Source organism: Lycorma delicatula, chromosome 8, assembly GCF_047948215.1.
Source record: "Lycorma delicatula isolate Av1 chromosome 8, ASM4794821v1, whole genome shotgun sequence".
Classification (NCBI taxonomy): domain Eukaryota; kingdom Metazoa; phylum Arthropoda; class Insecta; order Hemiptera; family Fulgoridae; genus Lycorma; species Lycorma delicatula.
This window is the reverse complement of record NC_134462.1, coordinates 83023868-83039187: the sequence shown is the minus strand read 5'-3', so window position 1 is coordinate 83039187 and position 15320 is coordinate 83023868.

Here is a 15320-nt window from a genome sequence, read left to right as displayed (position 1 = left end):
TTAGATATGAACTGCTCCTGAATAACCACTTCAATGAATCTCCTAGGTAATGGGGAGAATGTTAGGAGATATAAATGTCTCCACGTGCTGGACCTTATTGAATCTTGTGTGGTATATGGTAACTCATCCTCTGAGTGCTTTATTTTTATACTTTTTCGCTTAATTTACATTTAATTTTTTTCTTTCTCGGAATTCATCTCTTCCTTCTTGTTTGATTTTTGGTTATCGACTTGTGTTACTGATGGACCTATTCTTCAAGTTTAAATTGTATGAACTTTCCACATAAGTTATAATACTAATTTACAATTATTGTCGATAGGAACTTCGTTTTAAGTATTTGTGTATGATCAGATTTTATGGTCTCTCTCTAAGATGTAAACGGTTATAAATAAAATCTGAACAAAAGAAAAATTTAGGTTTAGTTCTATGGTTACCCCAAATGGAATTTTGTCTCTATAATGGTCAGTGATGACGTTAATTTAAATATTAAAACCTTGTTTTAAAAACTTATTTCGAAACGTACCCTTTCGATCGCCTTTGAAATTTTATAAATTTCGAAAATATTTTATTAAGTTATGAAATTCAAAACGTTTATTTTGTTATTTTATTATTTCGTCTATCAAAATCTAGCAAATTGTTCTCGAACTATCAGATAATAATAGAAAATTTATTGTTTCACAATGTTTACGTTAGTGACGTAATGTAATAGCAAGTTCTATTTTTAAAGCGTATTTATTTTTCAATAATTCTTAACAGCATATATTATTACCAAATTAACACAAAATAAAATTACATAAATAATACCAATAGTAATAATAAATTAAAAACAACTACTGTTAATCATTAAAAAAATCAACTATATGTAAAAGTGTAACATTAAAAATTGTTACTGTCATCATTTTTAATAAAATATATTTTTACAACTAGGCATCTAGTAATTAGTTGAAAAATTATAATTACTGTAAATAAGTTAATTGGCACAGTTTGCAGCTACTGCAATCATTTGTAATTTTAACATTTTAGTCCTAAATGGACTTTAATTCAGTAGTCCTAAGTCTAAAAATACCAATGTAATCTACGACGGGAATAAAAATACATATCACTGCAATAAGGAGTAAAGTTTAAAATAAATTTTTATCTATAAATTGCGTTACATTTTAATTTTATTTTTCCCTATTATAAAACTGAGGCAAACTAAGACATATTATTTAAACTTTTCTCCATTTATATACTTATTTCTTGAATTTTATAATTTTTTTTTTTTTTGGCTTACTTACGACATGCGGACATGTTTTGGCGATACTTTCACAATGGACATATATTAAGCGGAAATAATATTCTATATTAATGTAATTTTAGCTATTTGTAATGCTTTCAGTTGTAATTTTTCTAATTGAACGCCCATTGTTTAAGAAAATAAAATTTTTAAATTTATTTACTCAGAGAAAACTTAAACATATATATATATATAGTGACCAGAAAATGATCCAACATTTGTTTTGGTAGTTATTGTTTAGGTTAATAATTATTAATGTGTTTCATGCTGGCAGAATTGAGTGCAGTTCATGAATACTAATTTCCAAGAGCGGTATTTATTGTCGTTCCAAGATGGTGACAAAGGAAGACGGACTGTGAACAGCGCGTAAAGACTGTGTTGTTTTTAACGAAACGAAAAGTGTAGTGCTTACACAAAGACGGTTTCTTGCACATTTTCAAACTCGGTGGTCGCCCTCATTTAAAACGATACGTAGACTGTAAGAAAAATTTAATAGTGATGGTTCAGCATTTGAGAGTAAGCGCGAACGGCCTGCCGATGTTCGTTCTGCACAGATGTTGAAGCTGCCAGAGCAGCGTTGCTGAGAAGCCCGGGCAGATGAACAAGAACCAAGTTGTGCATTAGCACAATTTGGGATTTTTAGGCGATCGGTGCTGCGAATTTTTAAAACTGATTTCCATTTGAATCCCTACAGAATAACAGTGTTGTCTAAATTAGCGGTTGACAACAAACATTAAAGAATGACATTCGCTGAAGGGCTGTGAACCGAGACATATTGTTGAACAATGTTTGGTTTTCAGATGAGGCATATTTTCACTTAGACGGGGTTGTCAAAAGACAAAATGTGCGTTTTTTGGTTCCGAAAAAATATGCTTCATGAAAAGGTGCATCACGCTCCAAAAATTACGGTACGGACCGTTATCTGAAGTCATGGAGTAATAGGGACATTCTTATTTTAACAGACTGTGAACAGTGAACGTTATCTAAACTTGCTGCATAATAACTTTGTTCCTCAACTTGCAAAGGGTTTATATTAGAAAACGAATGGTTCATGTAGGATAGACCCAGACAACACGTAGCTAATATTATTTTAGACTGCGTGAAATTTTTAACGGAAATGTCACTTCAAACCGTTTTCCTAATAGTTTTGCGCGTGGACGAAACTGGCTCCCAAACAGTCCTGATTTGAATCCGTGTGATTAGTTTCTTTGGGGGTTTCTAAAGAAAAACTTTTTCTTAAACACCCTCGTACAGTGATAGAACTGCGAGAGTTGATCATCGAGGCTTGCAACCGAGGATATGTGTCATCGAGTTATTAATAACATAGGAGTTCATGTTAAAGAAGTTGCTAGACGTGATGGTGGTCATATTGAACGTTTGAGAAACAGAACATAATCTACAGATATATAGTAATCACGTTGTATTTTACTTTTCTACATTGCGATTCGAATAAATATTTTTTAACAAAACCAAATGTTGGATTATTTCGTTTGCCACGCTGTATAAAATAAAAATTAAACTTGTTCCAATTTTGGTGAATCATTTTTTAATTTTTACTTAAAAAATATTTTTGTTGTAATTTTTTGTTTGCATTCAAACTGTGTACGCCTTTCTTTCGACAAAATTATTTTTACGATGGTTAGCTTGGGACAAATTTTAGCATAAATTGTATGTAATGAAAATTAAAGTAAACAGAATATTAAACAACCGCACTTATATATAAAAAAAAAAAAAGTATAACGTTACCTTTCCCAATTTTGCAAAAGATTTTTCACATGCATGAATACACATTAAGAATATTTCCGTGAGGAAAATAACATTTTCTTGGAATTTTTTCATTTTTTATTATGTTCGTACAGATTTTTATTATTTATTTGCTAGAAATTTATTTTAGCTAAAGTCTAATTTAAGAATTGCTTAATTCAAAAAGTTATAAATATTTCTTATATTTTTTTATTATTACATGCTATTGTTCTTATATAAGATTTGACAGTTCTAGAAGTAAAGAAATAATAATTTGAACCAATTTTCTTGAGAAATTTTTTTAATTTAAATTACGAGTAGCCCTTTCCTTTTGGCTGATAGATAAGATTTAGTAATTAAAGAAACAAATCATTGCTACAGGTATTTCAGGTTGTTTAATGTTTTATGTATATAAAAACATTATTATTGTTTTAGGTATATATATATATATATATATATATATATATATAAAAATCCAAACCAGGGTGATTATATAGAGTTTAAAGTTAAAAATATACGGGAATATTTATGAAACGAATCAATCTTCAATTGAAAATTTATGAAGTCATGTGTATGATTGATAAGGTAGAGTGAAATGAAATGTTTAAATTTTTTTATTTATATGTTTATACGTCTGTATGTCTTATTCCAAAGATTAAGTTATTATAGGTTAATCTGGCTTTTAAAGACATATTTTTATATTTAACTCTCCTTTTCATTTTCAGATTAAATTCTATAGCAGTAGATGTTTATTATTTGTTAGCTATAAATTTTGGGTCATTTTTTAGTCAGTAATGATAAATTATTACTTTCACAGCAATGTCTCCTCTTTCTCCTCCTGTAATGAATACATCTTGGAGCATATTATTTATTAGTACCCAATCAAATCCCTATGAATTTTTGAGTATATTCCTTAAATATTATACTACGATTGTTGGGGTTAAAATGAAAGATATAATAGTTTTTTTTTTTTTTACCAAGGAACTACTTTTATAAACTATAATTGAAATAAATTTAACAAAAATTACACTCAAAAGATTATTTTCAAAAAAAAAGTGACATAATTTAAAATTAGATGGTTCTTTAGTTTTTTTTTATAATAGTCATCATCAACAGTAAATAATGAGGAATTTGTAATAAAAAATCCCTTTCGGTACGCCAAAAGGCGGAGGTAGAATTCATTGGTCCTAAGTAGGGGATAAAAAAGATTTCCATCTTAAAATTTAGAAAAACTTCAAATTTACTCAATACGACAATGTTTGCATGTGAAAAAAATTACACATGTTTAGCATACGACAAGCTCATCTTACAATTCCAGCAAAGTTTTGGTCATCCCTTGCCGTAAGGGTTGATCATATCAAAAACTGTTTCAGAAAAAGGTTTCAGGTAATGTTTAGAGGACTAACGACCACTTTAAACCGATTCGATACTGTGCATATTAAGGTAGGTATGATTTTTTTTTATCTTTTTCCACCCCCCAGGTCAATAGTTGATGATATCAAAAAACTTTACCGAAATAGGTTTTAGGTCCTTATCCAAAGAATAGTATGAACTTTAAACGAATTCGATATTTTACTTAATAAGAAAGTTATAGCGATATTTTGTTTTTTTCGAAAATGCCCCACCCTCCATTTCCATTCCCATGGTCCGATTTTGGCCGTTAATGAACTCAACCGAGATTTTCTGACGAGTTATTTTTAATCAACAATTTGAAAGCTATTGGCGCAAAATTACGGCAATTATCGTGTTCACAAAAAAGTGAAATATATATATATATAAATGCATACATAAACTTTTGAGCTGACGGTGGTTTTGGATATGAGGGGATGTGAAACCTGAAGATACGTCAAAATTTTCCGGAAGTCGAATCATGGTACCCATTACAATAGATAGCTTTTTTATGAAATTTACCTAAAACAACAGATGGTCCAAAAATATAATGAAATAAACTATTTTGTAATTTAGGGGGTTTTATTCATTTACAACCCCTTAAAATTGGATAATTCATTCGGTTTGAAAAATAGATATTTTACGTAAAAATAAAAACAATTTATTTTTAATTATTAAAGATCTTTATTGATTTTGAATAAAAGTCCATCTAAAAATCATGATTTCGTTTATATTAAATATCGGACCTTTAATTATATCTCACTTCATTATTTTCAAGTCATTTAAATATAAAGTGATGCTTGATATTAAAGTGTAGGCTTACCTATCCTGTATGTATTTCATTATAATATAATATAATTTATTATAAACGTGTGGTTACATGTGTATTATTCATATATTTTTATAATTTTTTTTTTTTATAAGAGGCAATTTTAATATCATTACGTTATATTAAATGAAATGTTTTATCACTTGAATTTTTAAATAGCAAATATAAAAATATATTTTATTACTTTAGACCAGAATACTCTTTTATAATTCTATTTTGTAATATGTCGACATTAGAATATAAACAACAAATATATATATATATATATATGTGTGTGTAACCTTTTACTTCAGGGTTATTATCTTTTTTCTGTTTAGCCTCCGGAACTACCGTAAGGTATTACTTCAGAGGATGAATGAGGATAATATGTATGAATGTAAATGAAGTCTTGTACAGTCTCAGGTCGACCATTCCTGAGATGTGTGGTTAATTGAATCCCAACCACCAAAAAACACCGGTATCCACTATCTAGTATTCAAATCCGTAAAAAATTTATTTTTGCCCTTGTTACGATTTGAAACTTAGAACTTTCTACTTCGAAATCAGCTGATTTGCGATGACGTGTTAACCACTAGACTAACCCGGTGGGTTTACAAATTAAGCCTGCTACTCTTCAAGATCTGCGAAATCGAATTGTTACAGCAGTGAATTCAATAACCAAGGCTAGTTACCAATAAAAATAATTTGCGACCAATTAAAATAATTAAGTGCTATTTATAAATAACGATTTTTATATCCTTGTTCGAAGTAAAAGAAGTATTATGATCGCGAAAAATTTCGGTTTTCAGATTTCAACGGAAATTTCCATTTGACCATCTCTGAATTCATTACGACTATTTTAGGTGTGACGTACGAACTAGGATTTGAACCTTAGAACTCTCGATTGCGAAATCAGCTGATTTGCAATGACCAGTTATTTTGCGATGATAGTAATTTTGAAATAATTAAAGTAACCATCTACGAGTAGTTATATATTAAAATAAATTGTTTTGTAGATATTTTTAGAGCTTTTTTCTTTTCAATGCATTATTCTTTTAATTATTATCTCCAGATCAAGAGCAGTTATTAAAAGTTATTTAAATTTGAACTTTATTTAAAATATTGTAATCTCAGACAACGTTAACTTCAATAATTTAATTAAATCGTATAAAAAAATTTAATCGTTTCAGCTGATTATTTTTTTGTTAACTATTAATAGATTTATAGTCTTTGTATGTTTTGTATAAATAGTAATAAGATATCCGAATACCACAGGTTAATCTAGTTAATAGAAGTTCTATTTTATTACCGGTACAAATAAAATATTTGAAACAACTGTTTATAGTGACTTGTTCTTGTTATCAAATACATAAGATTGTTTGCCAAGCTTGTATAATACTTTTACTTGTAGCTTATACGAAAAAGAATCTTTTTAACTGATATGTAGTTTTGGGGAACGAACAGCAGGGGTCATGTATTCATGTAGGCGCTTACTATAGATCGTCTTAGCTTACATCGGGCTATAATATTATCTACACAGAGCTATAGCTCTATACCTCTGCTGCTTTTTATATATGTATAAGACATGTGAAATGTTGGCCATCATCTGCTCGCACGCCCGCATATTAAACATCTCTACAGATAGAAATCACATGCTTTTAAACAGCCACCATAAATTTATTTTATTTATACCTAATACTATGAAACAACACAAACAAGCATGAAATGTTTTTTTAACCGAGCACGAGCCAGTCTCTTGTATTATGTCTTGTAAAATTTGAAGCGACTATTCTTTTGTTGTTGTGATTATTATTTTATTTATTTATTTATATTTTTAATTTTATGAATGAATGAACGGTTACGTATGTACCGCGTACATTTATCTACAGATTTAAGGATTGTCGGTCCAGGATGTTGTTAACGGCAGGGCGCATTGTGTATTGCCATGTTTTCATATATACGTGATCTCTTAGGCCTTCTGTAACATTATCATGTCAGATATTTTTTAACTAATATTTTATAGCTGTGGACCCTAATCTATTTTTTTTCTTCTTTTTTAATATAATGCTTACGATTAAGCTTTTAAATCAATTTTTTTATTATAACAAAATACGAGTATCGTTTAAAAAAATAACATTATACATTTATTTATTTTATACAAAACTTGGTTCATTTAAAAAAAGTAAAGCTATTATTTTATTTTATTATAAATATTAATTAATCTACAAGTTACATTGTAATTATTTTGTTAATTTCCAGTATCCATTACGTGGTTAATCCATATAATCCATTTTTATGAATTGCATATAAAAATATATCTCCCCTTCTGATTAGAGGCAGTAAATATTACGAATAATTTCTGTTGAAAATGGATATATTAGTTTATTAATTTACCTTACCTTTATTCTGTTTTTCTATAAATTAAAGTAATAATCGAGTTTCTTTTTCTCAAGATTAGTTACTTTACTACATAGATAATGAATCGTAAACAGAATTAAGGATTAATTCATAGGGCTAAATATCATTTATATTTCATTGGAATGGATACTGGTATGCAATAATATATTTAGTTCGGGGAAGAAAGTACTTGGTATTTTTAACTTTTTGTAGTAATCCTGATACGGTTACTTTTTTTTGGTTGCTACACTATATTACTTTCCCGTCTAGACAGCGCTATAGCAGAGCAATAGATCTAAAAGGTAAATTATTGTAATCGATCCAATTTGGGTATATACACGTGCTTGCACAAATGGGCGGTAGCGAGAGGCACGGGGAACTCTAGCGCACCCCTGAGCGAAGAAGACCGAGTTCCGACGGAGATGCCTCACTCGGGGTGTCCTCGTTAGAGGAATTGGCATAAAGACCGAGTCCCGGCTCCCGAAGTGGAGACCAAAGGACGGCATACCCGTGCCTGGTGGATCCTACTCTGGGAGTTTGAGGCGGGCGCAAAGTAAGATCCGATTGGCAAGTCTTGACGTGGAGGCTCGTCATAGTTAAGTACACTCCTCTGGACTGTGTAATACATAACTGCAGGATCCGACCCGGGGGGAAAAAAAATTTGGTTTTATGCAATTTTCCAACGGATCTTGACGTTTTGACACCTAAGGAATCCTAAAAACCGGGTGGAAAATTTCGTATTTTAATGTTCGTATGTACGTATACGCGCGTGCGTGTGTGTGAGAGTTCGGTTTTGACCTCTTAATCACCTTATAGCTCCACAATTACTGGACTGATTTTGATTGAAATTTGGGGTGCTAAGTAGCACCCCATCCTGACAAATTCTCTAAACTATTAGCTAAGTGAGTATATAGCGTCAATAGTACCCCTTGTTACCACAAGGAGTGCTAATGTCGCAGTCCACCATTTTGGAATTTCCCTTTTTCTTGTGGGAAATTCTATTTTCCCTCGTCCTCATGGACCGGGAAATTTTAAAATCTACAGGATTGCTAACCAAATTATTTTTTACACTTAAATATTAATTATATATTTTATTTTGTTAATATTTCAATGTTTGGTAGCATTGATGTACAATTGTTGTAGTCTGCTATATTTTGACGTCACGAGTGAGCGGTAAAATTAAATAAATGAGTATTATTTAAAGTTTAAAAAAGTAACTCGATTTGTCTGGATCTCGAAATTGATCGCCCGATTGACTCGGTACCTGGTGCATTACCAGCCTCAAGACTTCATCAGACTACTGACCTTACTGACCTTACAAGCAAAATTTGTTCTGTTACAAGCAAAAGTTTTGAAATTATATTAGTTTAGTTAATGCTGACCGTCACCGCTAGTACCGCTACACTCGCGCAAATTAAATACGCGCGCTTTAGTTAGAATCACTGAATTAAATAAACGAAATAAAATTATATTTAAATAAAATGATAAATATCTTAAATTAAGTTGTGTGTGTAGGCCGTGCGTCGGAAACAACTCACAGTTGCAGGACTTTTCCAGAACCTGGCCTTAGCCGCGTGACGGAAAAGTCCTACAACTATGTTGTAATTTTTTTTTTGTTGTACTACGTTCAATTTTTTATTTTTCTTATTTAACTAAAACATTGTATATTTAGGGTTCTTTTTCGTAACAAAAAGTGATGCATTAATTTGTTTCTTTACACCTTTTACCTCAGTTTTACTTATGATTGAAACATATCTAAAGCACCTGATGTACAAGAAATACTTATAACAGTTACTTTCTTTAAGAATAATTAAGTACACTACACAGCCAGCCGCTCTTATGCACAGAATGAAAGTGTGACTTGTAGGGCTACATATAGTCTGTATTTTAGTTTGGCTTTGCATGTTGATGCGGAACAATATTCGGCTTATTGAAGAAGACAAATGAAAATGACTCCTGTTTTCTTTCGTAATTAAGCGTGGATGTTTCCTATACTCGCTTGAAAGAATGGTTAGTATGCTACAAATCATTTATCTTATCCTTTGAAGCCGGCTAACGGTGGAGCTTAAACACAAAAAAAGATACTGGAAATATTGGCTAATATATAAGTTTTTACATACATATATTTTTACTTAATCTTCGTTACAAAAAATAAAAACTTATGGTAAATTGAGAAATTTTGAAAAAGTGAATGACATTTGGAAAACATACTTTTGTCCTAAATTTAATTGAAAAATCAAATATTAAAAAAAATTCATTAGTTGATTATACCTCCAGGAGGTATAATCAACCTTATTTGTAGAATACACTTCCATTCTATAAATAAGGTTAAGTTATCGTATAATTTTTTAAAATTTAATAATCCATTGAGAGAGAATTAATAGATGAACCTAAAAACAGACAACTATTTTTTTAAATGTCGATGAACTGAGAGTTCGCCGTGCTTACTGAAATTAATCAGCGAAAAATGTTTAAATTTTATTAAAAACAATTTTGATCGTTTCTAACTAAATTTATTTTGTGACAAATGAATTTGAGACAAGAAATTAAGTACCAAGTTACTGAACAACCTTAAAACTCTCGTAGAAATAACAAATCTAAAATGAAAAGATAATGGACGTATAAAAACAACTATATTAAGCTTCCTATTAAATAAAAGAATTAAAATATAATGAATTTAAATATTCATTAATTTAAATTTTAATCTCTATTTAAGAGTCAATCACATTCTGTATATTATTATCCTAGGGTAAAACATACGTAAAAAATTAAGCTAATGAAATTGTTTTAAACACTACATATTTGAATAAAACTTACGTATGTATTTGTTAACTTAATAACTGATAAAGAAACATGCTTAATTAATAGCGGTTTCAGGAAATTTCATCTTCTAGTCTTTACCATATAGTATTTAAAAATAAATAGTCCGGAATTGGATAAAGAGTGTTCTTACAGAATATATAATTTCAATAAATTAAAACAAATTGAGAATATAGATACTCTTCAAAATTTTAATCGTTTACAATATTATGAAATTTATTACATACTTGGACCCCGGCAATGCTTCGCTATTGCTAGATTTGAGTATATTTAGATTAAATGAACACTATTGAAAGTTTGATTAAACATTAACAAAATGAACATTACGGAACTTCACAAAATTTAACCTTTCCCTTTTACCCTTTTCCTTTTCACTCCCCCCTTTCCACGTTATTTTTACACGGATTTGAATGGTAGATCGTGGATACCGGTGTTCTTTGGTGGTTGGTTTCAATTAACCTCACATCTCAGGAATGGTCAAACTGAGACTGTACAAGACTGCACTTCATTTACACTCATACATATCATCCTCGTTCATCCTCTGAATTATTATCTGAACGGTAATTACCGGAGGCTAAACAGGAAAAATAAAAAAAAGAAAGAAAAAGGTGTGACATCTTAGATACATAAATAGTAGGTATATAAAAACAAAAGCTCGTATTTGAATGCAACGTTGTGTCAAAATTTCAAAGTAATCGGTGAAGAACTTTAGGTTATTTAAGATTTTGAACAAACGATCATTTACATTTTTATTTATATAGATAAACAAAAATCTTTTATATTCTCATTTGGAAGGAAAATCTTATTACATGAAATCACAAAATCCATAAACATAGGGACCCCAATATTTGAGATTATTTAACCCCAATTATCTATCATCGGTTAATAGAATAGTTGTACGCAACTTAAAAATATACCGGATATTTATGAAAGTATTAATCTTAAATTGAAATTTTGTGAAGTCATGTAGAAGACTGATAAGGTGAAATAAAATTTGTGTTAAAATGTAGGGAAGAAAGATTTATTGATAACGTGTACAAGAATTTGGTAGTAACTATAAGAGAGAAGGACAATATGTTATTTAGATTGTAGGATTAAAAAGGACCGACAAAGTAATGGAGTTATAAAAATCAGAATATTACCACAAATAAGGAAAGCTTTCATACTGAGAAGAAGTCTTACCAGACTTCTCAGTTATTAAATGAAGGTATAGATCTAAAAATAGAAAGCTATTTTTAACTATATTTGCATTGCATTTATTTATCATATTTTATATATAAGTGAATTATGAAAGGAAAAAAGAAAGAAAAAATGGAGACCTTTGAAATATAGTGATGAAAGAAAATTGGAACGTTGGTTGGTAAAATACTCGATGAAGAGATTTTTAAGGCGAATATAAAAATACCAATTTTTGACAGAATCTTGTAGAGATGAACTAGTTAAGCCGGCTATGTATTAATTAGAATTTTTATTACTTGGTAAACCTTGTAGATGGACGTATAGAACGTAAAAAACTATACAGGAAGACAGAGACTGACATTTATAAAATAGACAATTGAGGGAACAGGCTGGAGTAAATATGTTACTCCAGCCTATTCCTGTGCTATCTATTATGCTATATATTCTGTGCTATCTATTAGCACAGAATAGAAGGAATAGGGAACAGTATTAAACCAGTCAACTGACTAATGACTCAGAAAAATATTCTTTTTTTTATTTATTAATCTCCCATAAAATAAAAAAAATCTATACCAATTTTTTTGATGGAATAAAAACCTTCTGTTTTTAATAATAAATATTCTGGATGCTGGTCGTAAATAATTTTTCCCGGAAAAAGTTCATAAAACTCTGTTAAACAAAGTCGCGTAAGTTTAGATGAAAAAAATCGTTGACCCTCATGCATCTGCTTTTTCCAATTCTGTTGTAAAAAGAAAATAGAGCAATCCAATTTTTTTTTATGCGTGTGATTGTGTTGTAAATTTTGTTATTTATATCGATATGTTGGTATTAAATTTCTCTGAAAACGAAAACCAATGTAATAAATATTAGATAAAAGTAATAGTTATGAAATAAGATACGATGACCTTGCTTTAAACAAGAATTCGACATTTTGCTTAAGATAAATACCAGCATATAAAATGTTAAGTGTATTTATTGTTAACTAAACATTTTAAAGTATGTTTCTCTTTTTATACGTCGCTCTTTATATTGTATATGTACATAAGAGAAACGGTTTCTTGTTTTTTTAAATTATTTTGTAATTATTATTTTTTCTTTAATATACGGCAGCTTGTATTTTATATGTCCAGGTGTCAGTGGCTGTTTGGGTGGATAAAAAACATAATTGATTTTATAACTTGTAATATTATTGTCAATATTTTTTTGCTTTGTTTACTGGTTTCACCTGTTTTTCTATTTTGTTCATAAAAAAAAAAATTAAATGAAATAAATTTAATAAAATTCAAATGAAAATTATAAGTAATTGAATATTATTTATAATTTTATATATATATATATATATATATATATATATATATATTCATGAAATAAAATAAAATTAAAATGAATTTTGTTTTTCTGAAGGAAGATAGATTTTTACTAACTGTTTATTTTCTCTCTTTTTCTATATATATATATACAGAGATTGATATTAAAGTATGAAAACGATTTAAAATTTCATAAGTAAGGGATATTACAAGGAGGTAGAAACAAGTAGGGATCTTTATGGGGTTGGCAAGAAAGTAATCTCGATTTTCACAAATAGATAGCTTTATGGTTGTTTTGAATGTAGCTAGCTATCTGTCAATGTTATGAATTTTCTTTTTTGACATTTGATAGATATCACATTTATCATACTTCAGCAAATTACACGTGATTTTGTTTGTACGTGTTAATTTATGGTCAATTTTAACATGGAGTGCCAAACGAACATTTTTGAAAAATATTACTTTTAATTTCCTTGTACGAAGCAAAGGAATTATTGTGATCGCGAAAAATGTTAGTTTTCAGATTTCAACGAAATATACATTTTGACCATCCCTGAATCCATTTTGATTAGTTCCGGCGTGACGTCTATATGTACGTGTGTATTTCGCATAATTCATAAACGCTTAGCCGTAAGATGTTGAAATCTTGGATTTGACTGTTATAACATCAAGTCTGATTCGAACCGAATCAGACTTCATCTCCATTTTTTAAACTTTTTTTTTTTTTATTTAAATATACTGATTTATTAATAATTATTAACCTTTGATTCTAAAAACAAATTTACGATAAGTAATAATTCAATAATAACAATAAAAAAGAAAAAAGTATTGAAGTTATTAATGAAATAAAATTTTATGCAATTTTCATTTTAAAAAATGTGTATATGTAATTTAATAGACGTACAAGGAAGTCATGTGGTGTCCACATCAGATTTCTTAATTCTGTAAAAGCAAGAAACCTGCTATGGCTCACAGAGAAATAATTGTAGTTTTTGGTATTTCATTGAATAACAGAACAAACGTGTCAGAATGAATCGGTTCAAAATATTCCGCTCTAGAGGTTTTTCAGTCAAAAATTACCATCATATACTGTGCGAGAAATTGATCGCGCATGTTGAAAATAACATCAAATGCCTTGGACTACTTAAGAAGCTCGATTTTAGGATTCAGCATGAACTAAAAGAAGTTTACTTAACTCAACGAATCGATATTTGGGGTATTCAACTCAAAATCAATGAAGTCGACCCTTTTTTGAAGCGAATCATCATTGGTAATGAAAAATGGATAGTCTGCAACAACATTAAGCAAAAACGATCACGGTCCAAGGATGATGAATCGGCAAAAGCCACATCGAAAGTTGAATCGCATCAGAACAAAAGATCATGCTATGATCAAATGTGTGATGGGATTATAAAGATGTACATTTTGAGCTGCTTTCAGGAACCAGACGATCAATTCAGTTGTTTACTGTTAACAACTAATGAAAATGGAGGAAGCAATCAAAGAAAAGCAGCTAGGATTGGCAAAGCGCAAAGAAATTTTTTCCTAGAAGACAATCCAAGGTCTCGCCAAATTTTTGGTAACTCGTAGATAATTATTATTGGAGCTTGGGTGGGAAATAATATCTCATCACCCATACAGTCCTGGGCTTGTAATATCAGATTACCATTTATTTCGATGTTTGCAAAACTTATTGTATGGTAAAACTTTCACTAATGATGATGACCTGAAATCGAACTCTGTTCATTTTTTTGCTGATAAGGAGAAGTTCTATGAGCGCGGAATAGTGAATTTGTCAGAAAGGTGACTAAAGGTTGTTAGGAAAAATGGAAAATATACTCCTATAATTGATTAATGCTCATTATTTGTATAAGAAAAATTGAATTTTATTTCACACTACAAAAACGAAAGTACTTTCTTCCCAACCCAAATTCAGAATTATTACTTTGTGGTGTGTTGGAAATTTTTGTCCGTCATGTTGGTTCAACTTCATTGAATTAAACTGTTCTTTTAAACATGTTTTAAATTTAAAGTTTTACGAGAAAAGGATGGAGAAAATCATTTCTTGACAAATGCCTTGATTTTCGAATTAATCAATTTTTCAAAAACCGGAAAAACTGCGGTATTAATAAAAAGGGTAAAACGTTCCAAAAACCTTTAAAAATCGTTCATAATTAAATAAATAACAAAGTGTAAACAGGTAATGTTGCAATTAATAGCCAAAACACTAATAATAATAGCCTTTTCAATAATAAATATATACATCTGTTTCTACATCGTCATATCCCTCGGTTTCTAAATATGAAGCTGTTTTCATACTTTAATATCACTCTTTTTTAATCACAAAATCGGTTACATTTTTTCGTGTGATTTTCTTTCAATTCGTTTTGGTGAATTTTTA